We start from the raw sequence: 12424 nt of genomic DNA on the forward strand, positions 1-12424 counted from the left end.
TTTGCCATCCAGGACCACTCATAGTTTGGCCGGGAAGAGGAGTGAGTACTGGATCCCCTCCTCGCGGAGGGCTTTTTTTCACGGTTAAGAATGAGGCACGTTTCAACTGGACTTCCAAGGTGAAGTCCGGGAATAGCGTCACCGCGCCATTTTCAACTTCAAAGTGTCCAGCTTCTCTGGCTCTACGGAGCAGACAGTCCCTGTCTCTATAATGCATTAACTTCGCCACCACTACCCGTGGTGGCCTCCCCGGAGCCAGAGGTCTCGGGGGGACTCGGTGTGCTCTCTCCAGGGAGAAAAAGGCCGTAAGGTGGTCCGGCACCGCGACTGTGCGTAGCCATCCTTCGAGGAATTCCACCATGTCGGAACCCTCCACTCCCTCTGGAAGGCCCACCACCCGAATGTTGTTCCTGCGGTTCCTGCCTTCTGCATCTTCCACGCAGCGTTCGAGGCAGTGTACACAGTCTGTCAGCTGTTGGATTGATGCTGCGATGTTTTCGTGCTTCGGAGTGAGTTCTAATATTGTTGCCTCTGTAGCTTTCACTCTGTCTGCCAGTTTGGTATGGTCTGCCCTCAGCAACCCCATCTCCACTGCTACTTGGTTGATGTCTTGTCGTAAAGTTATTTTTGTGTCTTCAATGGCCCCTAGGATCTTCTCCAAGGTTGCCTGAACTGTTGGTTGCGCGAAATCTCCCATGGTCTCTTTCTGTTGTGTGCTTATTGGATTGCGATGCAATGTCTTGCTTCTGGTCTTACCCTTGGAAGACATTCGGGACTCGTGTTACTGTGGGCTAGATGTCGAACAGGGCGGTGACCCACTCACCGACTGGGGATGGGTGTATTCATTCTCCCATCGGGCCCAATTTATCTGATCTGCGGCCCCCGGGCCAGTTGCCAGAATGTGCAAGCCTGGTTCCAATCAGTGTGTTCAGCAGGTGGGGTCCTTATTAGGATATAGGTTGCAGTTATTGTCTACATTAATTTCTGGCAGCTCGATACACTACAGATCTACATGTGGGCTTGCCCCTCCTAGTGTCCGTAGGCCCCCAGTGTGTCCAACACCAACCGAGTCATCCGTATCCCCACTCCAGTCTAAGAGCGTCTGGCGACCAACTCCCATCCGAGTCCCGCAAACCGGTCCTCCCTCGATCGCCCTGGCCCAGTTCGTCCTGCTTGTTACCTTTGGGTATTTGAGAGCTGAAGCAGTCTCCCGTTCCGAAGCCGCTATGGAGTAGTCTTTCCTCTAGTATGCTGTCTGTCCCCTCGGATAAGCTTGCGCCGTGTCAAGTAGGGGAACAGATCTCCAGCCTCCAATTGTCAGGGCCACTACCGGCCGGTCTCGGAGTCGGAGGGGCGGGTCCTCAAGGCCCAGGCCACCAGGGCCTTCCAGCGTGGGACCGCATCAGTGCCCGTTCGCTGCGCCCTCCAACATGTACTGATAAGGCATGTCGGAGCTGGAAGTATCTGTGGAACTGTGTCTTATTTAATGAAAAGTTTTTCTGGAGATCTTCGAAGGACCGTATGTGTGACCCGTTCCAGACATCGCCGAGTGTGGAGATGCCTATGTTATCCCAGTTCTGAAACCCCTCCAGGCCCGCCACCTCCACCAATTGCCTCCCATGCCACAGTGGGGTCTGTTGGGTAAGTCGCCCCCACCACCCCGTCGATTTTTGAGCCGTCCGCCATCCCTGCAGAACCACCCTGGTCACGTCTGGGACGTCTCGAGAGATCGGACCTCCATAGAGGGTGCCCAAAATCCGTGGGTAACCCATCGTTTGGAGCTCCAGTCGGTATGCCGGGTCTGTCCACCCACCCCCCATCCAGTCATTAATCACTAGTACTTGTGACGCAAGGTGGTAGTAATGGATATTGGACATGCCCAAACCTCCATCATATACATCCCTCTGGCAAGTTTTGAGCGCTAACCGTGGGCGGGCTCCGCTCCATATAAATTGGCGCGCCAAGGAGTCCATTTCCCTAATCCATTTCCTAGGGATGGGATGGGGAAAATTTTGCAGGAGATAGAGGAGCCTAGGAAGGATCATCATCTTGTAGAGCGCTATTCTACCAAGCAGGTTAAGAGGGAGTGTCCTCCAGTGTAGGAGATCACTTCTGATTTTTCTGGTTAACTGTGTAATGCTAAGTTCCCATGTCAATTCAGGGAGAAGTGAAATATATATTCCCAGGTATTTAAAGCTGTTTCTTCGTACTGGAATATTCCGCTGCCAGTCCACACATTCTCCGGAGCGGTGTAGGGGGACCAATAGGGACTTGGCGGGGTTCAGGATCAGCCCCGAAGCTTCTGCGAAAAGGCCCAGGATCTCTAGCACGCGGGGGCCACTTTTAGCCGGGTTGGAGATATATAGGAGGACATCGTCTGCGTATAGCGCCACACAATCCTCTGCACAAACGGGCCAGGACCAGCCTTCGATCAGGGGATCTCCTCGCAGCAGTATTGCAAGAGGCTCTATCATTAACGCGAAGAGCAATGGGGATAGCGGGCAACCCTGTCGGGTTCCGCGGCCAATAGGGAACGGGTCGGAGACCACTCCATTCACCCGGACTCGAGCTGTCGGCTTGGAGTACAGGAGTCTCACCAGGCCGCGGAATCTGGGACCGAGCCCATTCTTCGGCAGGACCAGTTCAAGGTAGGACCAATCCACTGTGTCAAAGGCTTTTTGAAAGTCCAGTAAGAGTAATGCCAAGGGTGTATGTGACAGAGTCTTGCGATGTGCCAGAGCCAGATGCAACCGCCTAATGCAGTACCTGGTACTACGAGTGGGCATAAAGCCACATTGGTCAGGGTGCACCAATGTGGGCATTATCTCCTTCAATCTGGAGGCCAGGGTCGAAGAAAGCACTTTGATCTCAATATTTAGAAGTGAGATGGGTCGATATGCCGAACAATGCCGTGATGGGGGTTGGGTTTTAGGGATCACTACTATCGTAGCTTGGTCAATCACAGTGGGAAATCGGCCTAATTTCTCGGCTTCTCCATACATGTTGAGTAGGTGGGGACCCAATATATCACTGCATTTGCTATATATCTCTGCCGGGAGTCCGTCGGGGCCTGGGGTCTTGCCCGGTTCCAGGTTGGAAATTGCACTGGTGATCTCTGCAAGGCTTATAGTTTCGTCCAGCCTATCTCTTGTCTCCAGGGAGATCCTGGGGAGAGTGACCTCATTCAGGAGGGGAGCCTCTTTCTCAATGGCGGGGCGGGGATGCATTGCATAGAGGCAGGCATTTGTGCGATTTCAGCCGGTGTCCTAGAGAGGGAGCCCGAGGGCTCTAAAATCTCAGGTATAACCCTGCTGGCCAGAGGCCGAGTGGCCAGCCAGTGCAAGAGCTTCCCATTTTTGTCCCCCCAGCCATATATACGGGCTACCGAAGCTCTCTATATGCACCTAGCCGAATCTAGCATTATGTGTTTAATTTCTTCTCTGACCATAGTCAGCTGCCTCAGGGCAGCGGCAGACGAAGAGGTAATTTGTTGGCGGTCCAGTGTCAGGGCCCTGGCCTCCAGGTCCGAGATCTGGGAGTTCCTGTCCCGCTCGCGGGAACGGAGAAGGTGCTTGGCATGCCCTCTGAGGGTAGCCTTACAGGCGGCCCATAGTGTTCCCGGGGATTGGACCGACCCCAGATTCAGATCAAAATATTGAGTTAGTTGATTTCTGATCTCCTGGGTATAGTCTTTGTCTTGTAAGTACCATGCGTTTAGGCGCCATACCGGGCGTCTGGAGGGATCTGCTCCACCCAGGCGGACCCGCACTGGTGCGTGGTCCGAGACTCCTCGGGGGAGTATCTCTGTCCCTGTGATGCTCGAGAGGTCCAGAGCGGACATGAATACCAGGTCTATTCTGGATTGCGTCCTGTGGGCGGCCGACGTGTGGGTGTATCGACGATCCCTAGGGTGCCAGGTTCTCCATACCTCGCAAAGGCCAAGGCTCTCAGTCCAGCCAGTAAGAGCCGAGGCCCTGGCTAATCTACTGGCAGTAATCTCACCGGATACATCCAAATCGGGATCGAGAACCGCGTTGAAGTCCCCTCCCAGCAGGGTGGTCCCCTGGGGCAGTCCCACAACCACTCGGCAAAGCGAGTGCAAGAAGGCATCAAGTCTCGTCGGGGGCGTATGCAGATATAACATTTATCGGTGTTCCATGAAGAGTCCCCGTGGCCACTACAAATCTGCCCTGTGGGTCGGCCTGCGTAGCTGTGATCACCACAGGCAGAGAGCGGTGAAGTAAAATGGCTACCCCTCTAGAGCCCCTAGAGAAGCCCGCGTGGTATACTCTGTCATATCCTCCCCGTATGAGCACGGGGCACCTAGTCCCAAGGAGGTGAGTTTCCTGCAAGAGGACCACTAAGGGGGAGTATCTGCGGAGAGTGTTAAATACTGCTGACCTCTTAATCTTGTCCAACAGGCCATTTACGTTCCAGGAAAGAACCTGAGTTAATGAGTGCCAGGCGTGAGTTGCATAGGTGTTGCATAGGGCTGAGTGTCAGGCTGTGGACCCAGGGACGACCATTCCAAACATAACAGTAAAATAATAAGGAAGCTAACCAACTTATTCCTGTCTAGGCTTACTTCAAAAACCCATCCCCCCAACCATCCCCCTCCCCATACTCCCACCCCGGAAGCATCTGTCGCCCAAATACCCAACCAAAACCAGAACCAGACAGCCAGCAGGACTGTCCTTGGGGTGGAGTGATGGACCCCTCCATATAATCGGATCAATTACAATTAGTGGTAACCTGCCAAGTCTCGGGTGTTGTATAGTAGAGAGGCTTGACGCCTTCTGTAGTGACCCTTGTAAGGTCTGCATAGGTAAGTCGGACATCCCAAGTCTTTTGGACTCCCATCAGCGGGAGTCAAACGCGTCATATTAACCAAGGGCCGGGGACTGGCTCAAGCTGTTATCATCTGGCGTTTGGCTTGAGGTCTGAGGCCCAGAAGGGTCCTCAGATTTCCTCTCTGTTTGTGAGCCAGAGTCTCGGGTTTCCTCATTATTTGCCAAAGTGTTTGTGTCTTTCGGTCTCCCCCTCTGGGATCTGGTACGCCTCCGGCTCCTCCGGGGGCCTCCCGGTGTGGGGGGTCCGACCCGAGGGGCCCTCTCCGTGTATCCCAGGGGCCCCCCTCGGGCTCCGATGCCCTCCTTCGTCAGCCAGTCCCAAGCCTCTTCAGGTGTTTCAAAAAAGTGCGCTCGCCCGGCCAGGAGGACCTTGAGCCGCACAGGGAAGAGGAGCATGTATGAAAGTTGCATCGCTCTAAGTTTCTGCTTAACGTGCTCGTACGACCGGTGGCGGATCTGGACCTCATGGGTATAGTCTGGGAAAATTAGGATTTTATGGTTCTCCCATTGAAGATCTTCCGATCTCCTAGCCTCCTTAAGGATATTGTCTCTATCTTTGAAGTTAAAGAAGCGCACAATCATTGGGCGTTTTGGGCCGCCTGGTGGGGGGCGAGGAGCCAGTGCCCTGTGGGCTCTTTCGATTGCAAACCAGGGCGAAAGGGACTGGTCTGGCATCCAGGTTTTAATCCACTTCTCTAGGAACTCAGAGGCCCCGCCATCTTCTATGCCCTCCGGAAATCAGATGAAACGCAGGTTATTGCGTCTCGACCAGTTTTCTGCATCTTCCGCACGACGGTGCAGCTCGCCGGTTCGAGTCAGCAGCTGGTCCACTTTACTCCTGAGGTCAGCTAGGTCGTTTTCAGTCTGGGAGACTTTAGTTTCAACCTCGGTGATCCGGTTCACTGCATTTCTGAGGTCCTGTCGAACAAGACCCACGTCTTCTCATACTTCCCCGATCTTAGGGCCTCATTCCGAGGCCGGCGGGCGGCGGTTGCCGCCCGCCTGGCGGGAACCGCCATATGGCCGCTCCGCGGTCGAAAGACCGTGGAGGCCATTCTGGCTTTCCCGCTGGGCTGGCGGGCGACCGCCAGAAGGCCGCCCGCCAGCCCAGCGGGAAACCCCTTCCCACGAGGAAGCCGGCTCCGAATGGAGCCGGCGGAGTGGGAAGGTGCGACGGGTGCAGTTGCACCCGTCACGAATTTCAGTGTCTGATAAGCAGACACTGAAATTCTTTGTGGGACCCTCTTACGGGGGCCCCTGCAGTGCCCATGCCAATGCCCCCAGGGGCCCCACGACACCCCATACCGCCATCCTGTTCCTGGCGGGCGAACCGCCAGTAACAGGATGGCGGTATGGGGTGTCGGAATCTTGGTGGTTGTGTTGTGGGTGGTGGTGTGTGTTGTGTGCAAGGATGCAGTGTAGGATGGTTGGTGAGGTGGGGGTGTTGGGTTGTGTGTGATGGTATCTGGTGTTTGTGTGCAGTAGCGATGTGTGTATTTTGTTGCTGGTGCATGTGTGTGGTGTGTGATGCATGTGAAGTGTGATGGTGCCTGTGGTAGCGATGTGCAGTGTCCTCCAATGGTGTGCTCCTTGCTGTCTGTGTTGGTAGTTGTGGTTGCAAAAAATTGTTGGGGGGGTGTTAGGTTATGCTATATAGCGCAATGAGCAGGTGTCTGTATATGTCTCAGGTGTGGGGAATTTGTCCTCTCCTCTGTGGCGCTGTGTTCTGGTGGAAGTGAATTTTTGACCGGGGCAGTTCGCACCACCAATGGTTTTCTGTTGTGCAATGAACATTGTGCTGATTTGTGGGTCGTAATCTGGAGGGTGGAATGTAATGTATTTGGCGTGCTGGTGCAGGTAATGGGACTGCCTCTATCCCACCCTCAGTCATCCTGGCAGAGTCGGATTTGTGGCTCTATTTTGGCGAACTTCATTGTGGACTCTTAATATGGCGGGCAGGATACACTGGCGGTTTTTGGTGCCTGCAACTGCGGCGGTCTTGCCAATAGACCGCCAAACTGGTAATGAGGGCATATAACTCTTGGTAAGTCTCTCTACACATTAAGGTGGTGTCGTAGTTGGACTCTTGCTTCAGGCAAGAATGCTGGTTTGGGGATGACAGCACTTTTGTTTGTAGGTGACTAGGTCAATCCTACAACAAGTCGCAACTATCGGCCCAACCCTCCCGGCTCACAAGCACCTCACCAAAAACCTGAATAGTAGAAGTGCGGCATCTCAGGGGAGTCATGGTTAAACGGAGATTACCCTTTTCTCACATGAGCAACATGGCAATGAAGGAGATACAGTTACGTTTCAATAGGTTTTATTAACAAGACTGCAATCTACTGTAAATTTGCATGGGCTGCAATGATTAGGATAGTGAACCATGCAAGGAACAGAACTGTAAAAACGAGAGTCATGAATACAAAGACCCCCATCATCTTTCAATAACATGAAATATGGAATAGATGTGAACTAGGCCCTAATACCTTAACTTGATAAACCTAATCTCTAACTTAAAGAGAGCTAGGTGTGCAAAACCTAATCTGTCATAATGTCATGTCCATGAGAAGAGTCCCCCAACCCTCGTTACCTTGAAATAAGTCTCTAGATCAGACTCCGTGGGGACATGAAGGCTGGGTCTGCATCAAGGTGACGTATAGCATAGATAGCGTTGATGGCATCTGGTAGGAATCCCTCTGGTAATCTTGTCTGTGTGAGATGTAGTTATACAGATCATGTAGGACCCCTGACGGAGGTATGTTACCGAACAATAAGTAAGAAGGCATGTTTGGGGCGGCAATCATATAAACAATTCACTGGAAAGGTACATTATGTTACTGTCACACATAAGTGGGAAAGTACATGATGTGAATACCTACGTATATTGCTTATCTTTGACGCTGATAGTGGCACCTTCACAGAGTGGCACTGATAATGTGAAACTAAAACATCTTCCTAACTATAAACATAGCAGCCATTTTGAAAGAAATAATTAAATAAGTGTGCTAAAACAGAGCAAGCTAAGTAAGTTAAAAGTCACTAGGTGACAGGGGCACAGGCCTGCAAGCCAGAAGCCTAAGCTAAACGCCTGATTCCCATGACAACTAAAGAGGATCCACTACAGTGGATGATGTATTATTCTTAATTATTTGTACCTTGAAGTAATATTTATTTTACATGTCTTGATGTCTATACCTGTTTAATTAAAAAAAAAATATTGAGGTGTGACTCACAAATGTACACCACAAATGGATCACACACTTGGTGGGGTGGATGTGGTGAAAGCGACAACATCTCACTGCAGGATCTCCTTAGGACTCGCAAAGCTACTGCTCATAAAGTTACTGATGGAAAAGTCACTAGTTGTAAAATTACACTGCAAAAGTCAGTAAAGCAAGAGACACTAATAATCCCAACACAATTAATGAGTAGATCTTTTTGGGAAACACTGCAATAAGGCTTGGGAAGATTGCAAGAGATACTTAATACTTGGTGAGAGAAGAGCTACTTAAAGGCTTGGGAAGATTGCAAGAGATTGCTTAATAAATCCAGGTAAGAAAAGAACTTGAAGAACCAGCTGATGATTAAGTAGTGAAGGTGTCCTTTGGAATGAGAGATAATAAATACTACATCTTTGTGTATGTTTGCAGACCACTTACAGGGCAAATAGTTACAGAGGGTAGAACAAGGGCTACTATACTGTATAATTGATTGTAAGCTGGAGCTTCAAAACCTCATCAAGTTAAACATAATTAAATTATTCACTATCCTGTTCAAGGATAGTGCCACTTTGGTGGCAGGGTATAATTCATTGCTGGACAACAGGAAGAGGTAAGTAACCTACTGAAGAATACATACATGGCAAGGGACTTCAGGTAGGGAAAGTCTAGGAGGAAAGTCGATATATAAAGTATGACAATTTCAGAGGGCAGCTCATTTTTTACACTCTTATACCAACAATAACACTCACTAATGCTATACTATGTCAACTCTCAATGGAAAGACAGGTAATGATGATGACAAGAAAAACAAAGTAAGGCCCACTCATTTAAAGACCCACCCTCTCCACTCATAACAGACTCACCCCCCTGCCCAAGCCAAAAAATTCCCAACAGTTGAAACTCCAACATCCAAAGCCCTTTCCGGAACTTCTGTCTTTCCCACCCTGTCCACCCACAATATGCAATTCCTACCAATACAAAAAATCAATAACAATGGTCTTGAGCGCATCCATTTAGTGAGTCAAGTTCTGCTGCTCAAATTGGAGCAGTGCTATCTCACGCCTGAGCTGGGCTGTCTCATGCCAGTGGAGTATGAACTCTCATAGGATGGAGGAGGTATGTTGTTGAGTCCAAGGAGGGGAAGCTGGTGGTGCAAAGGACAACAACAGATAGTGTCTTAAGGACTCTCGTACTCAAACAAGACTGCTAGATTTGGGGTGCCAGCACCTCTGTGTTGTAGACGACTGAGTCACTGCCACACCATATGGCAGCTGTTGGCCCAACCCTCTCGATTCACTAGCAGCACCTCACCAAAATCATATCGGTAAAGGTGATTTATGGCAGCCTTGCATGGAACTCTGACAACTCCCCAGTGAAAATCGTGGTGAAACAAGCCTTACCCTTTTCTTTCCACATACAAGTCTCTTACATACAGAGGCAAGACAAGTAATGGAGGACAGTTTTCAATACATTTATTGAAAAGACTGCAATCTATGATAAAACACATGCACTGCAATGTTTAGGATAATTAGGAATAACAAAATCAGGATTGTGAAAATTAGAGATGTAAATATAAACATTCCCAACATGTTGTCATGACATAAGTATACAATTCCTACCTAAAAGCCTGATCTCTAGCCCCTGAGCGAGACCATGGTGATGTAAGCCATATCTGTCCACACAGTGTCCATGGGAAGTACACTCCACCCCTGTTACCTTGGTACAAGGTCAGGCTGCCAGTCCCCATATCAGAATCCATGGAGGCACAAATGCTGAGGTATGGTGAAAACTGGCATGCAGTATGGATGGAAATTCTGTCTGGAACCCCCTCTAATGCCCTTTGTTCTACAAGATGTTTTATAGGGTTCATGTTTATGTCATTGCACAGAAGCCTGATGCAGGTCTAAGCGCTGGACTGTTTACATAGTCTTGGGGCTGGCAATGCTATTTATTCTGTGTGCCTTGCATTCTGTTCTTGTGATTCTGAGGAAAAGAGCATGATGAAAAGTATGCCATCCATAGCACTGATAATGACGCTTTTGCAGAATAGCAACTAATGAAATTAAGACAATGCCACTAAAAGAAGCATTAATAAAATGAATAAAAATTGAATACAGAGCAAAATTACTAGGTAAAAAGGCACAGGCTACATGCCTAAGCTAAGCTATCACTGTGCCCAAGTGACCAACTAAAATGGACCCACAACACTCTCCCCTACTGCTGAAACAAAGGTGCGAAGTCCAAGCCCTAATGTCAAAAATTATCTAATAAAAGTGTAAAAACCTCTAAAGGCATAGCTAAACACATACATAAGGTACAATGTCCAGGTCGACAAGCCAAGCAGGCCAGCAAACAGACAGGCCAAATTAAAAAGCAATTTAGGGTCATGCTGTACTTTGGGGAAAAAAAAAGGCAATGCTGAATTCTAACAATAATCATGTTCTTGAAAAAAATCTTTGATGAGATCAAGGGAGATTGAGACCTGGAGGGACTCCACTTTCGGCAGGTGGCAAGTTGATCAAGGTATTGGCAGAAGGATCCATGGAGCAGGAGTATGCAGAAGCCACTGGCACAGATGAACTGTGTAGGTAGCACTGTCCATTGTGCCAGAGGTAGTTGGAGCCAGTAATTCCACAAGTGGTGGCTCATAGGATGGCTCACAGATCAACTGCAGTCTCAAGGGGCATGAACCCTCATTGAGAACATTAACAGATCCTTGTCCACAGGAGGTGCAGGCTGCACAGCAAAACACAACATAAGTACACATTGGAAGAGGCACCAGATGCAATGGAAAACTGGCTGGACACACGTCATGACTTGTCTGAATTTTAAAGACCAATCTAGCTCCAGTTCCCCAAGCAAGGAAACTCCAAAATACTACATCATGTGTTCAGGACACAGCTGGACTGGTGGTAGCTCCATCACCCCATTTAGCTGATAGAGAACAACCGCTCCATATAAAAAATAGCAGCAGAAGAATTCTGCCTATTAATGTCAAAGTTAAAGAGAATCCGCCAAAAAAAACTCAAAACGAGTGGGTGTATGGCTGCAGGTCTTACTCCAAACATGGTCTGGAAGGTGCTAAAAAATCCTGAACCGACAGCCTTAAAAAAGTGTGCAATCTCCACAGTGTTCAATGCATTGAATGTTCTGCTCACTAATTCTCCAAAATGCTTTGAACATTTGCCATTTAATAGGGATTGTATCTAAGTCAATGATCTTGCTATCTGCAGATTGTACATCTCCCTGGCTGATGTCAGGACCACATGTTTTTGGAACAATAGCACCTTCAGTCTGCTGAGCTTGTCAAAGTTTACATTAGAAGTAGGAATATGGGGCTATAACTCTGCCACTTTTATCTCTTGTGTGGGGGGAATAACACATGGCCACAACAAGTTACCATGTGAATAACTAAAATCAAGTAAGCGATTCCCAGCTTCATTCCACAACAGCTTTGATCATTCAGAACCTCATAACTTCCATTAGAAAGCATCTGAAATACTGGACAAATCAAAGAGACCAGAGCACCCTTTAGATAGCATGCCAAATATGTGACCTCTGCATTGCAAAGGCTGTGCAAGCACACCTGCTTACAAATCATAGAATGTCTAACAGAAGTCTCACATTTGCTTCGCTTGAAATAATAACATTCCACATCTCTTACAGTGTTTGCCAATGAAGCAGTGACAGGAATCAGCAGAAGCTCATTCTCTGCCCTCCCCATGCTCGAGAAAGCATTTGTAGAATTGGTGTTGGCGGAAACGTTGTTTACTGTGTAAATCTTGTTAGGTAGTGAGAGGGAAACGGGTGCTATCCAAATTACCTCTGGGTCTACTGTGCCCAATTGATCACATGGTGCAATTTGACATTGTCAATAGAAACAAATATGTTCTCTCTGGAACCATGCAGCAGTTGTATCATGACAGTTCCGGTACTGTGTATTCACAGAACCAGTGCTCTGTAGGATGGGTCAAATTCCTTTTTCACAGAATCTTTTCACATATTAGATCCCCCACTTTAGGAATCCAGCTTGTAGATGTTGTTGGCAAATCCTCTATTCCCAATGTTGTGGCACAGGCTGATGAATTCTCATCTCAAAATTGCTGTAGTTCCTGTAAAACATCGACACATTCACTTATGTCAAACAGTGTGTCTGCCGCCACCACGCCAGAACCACAAAGGTCAGGGACATACAAAGGTATCCCGAAAAGGACCTTGTATGGGGTGCAACCACCCAGGGACCTTCTTGGCAGATTATTAAGTGCTCTCTGGACCCCACATGGTGATGAAGTCAACTACGGTCTGAACCTATATCTCTTGCTGTGAAGGACTGCTTTAAGTCTTGGTTCT

The sequence above is a fragment of the Pleurodeles waltl genome, chromosome 6 (genome assembly GCF_031143425.1).
Source record: "Pleurodeles waltl isolate 20211129_DDA chromosome 6, aPleWal1.hap1.20221129, whole genome shotgun sequence".
Lineage (NCBI taxonomy): Eukaryota > Metazoa > Chordata > Amphibia > Caudata > Salamandridae > Pleurodeles > Pleurodeles waltl.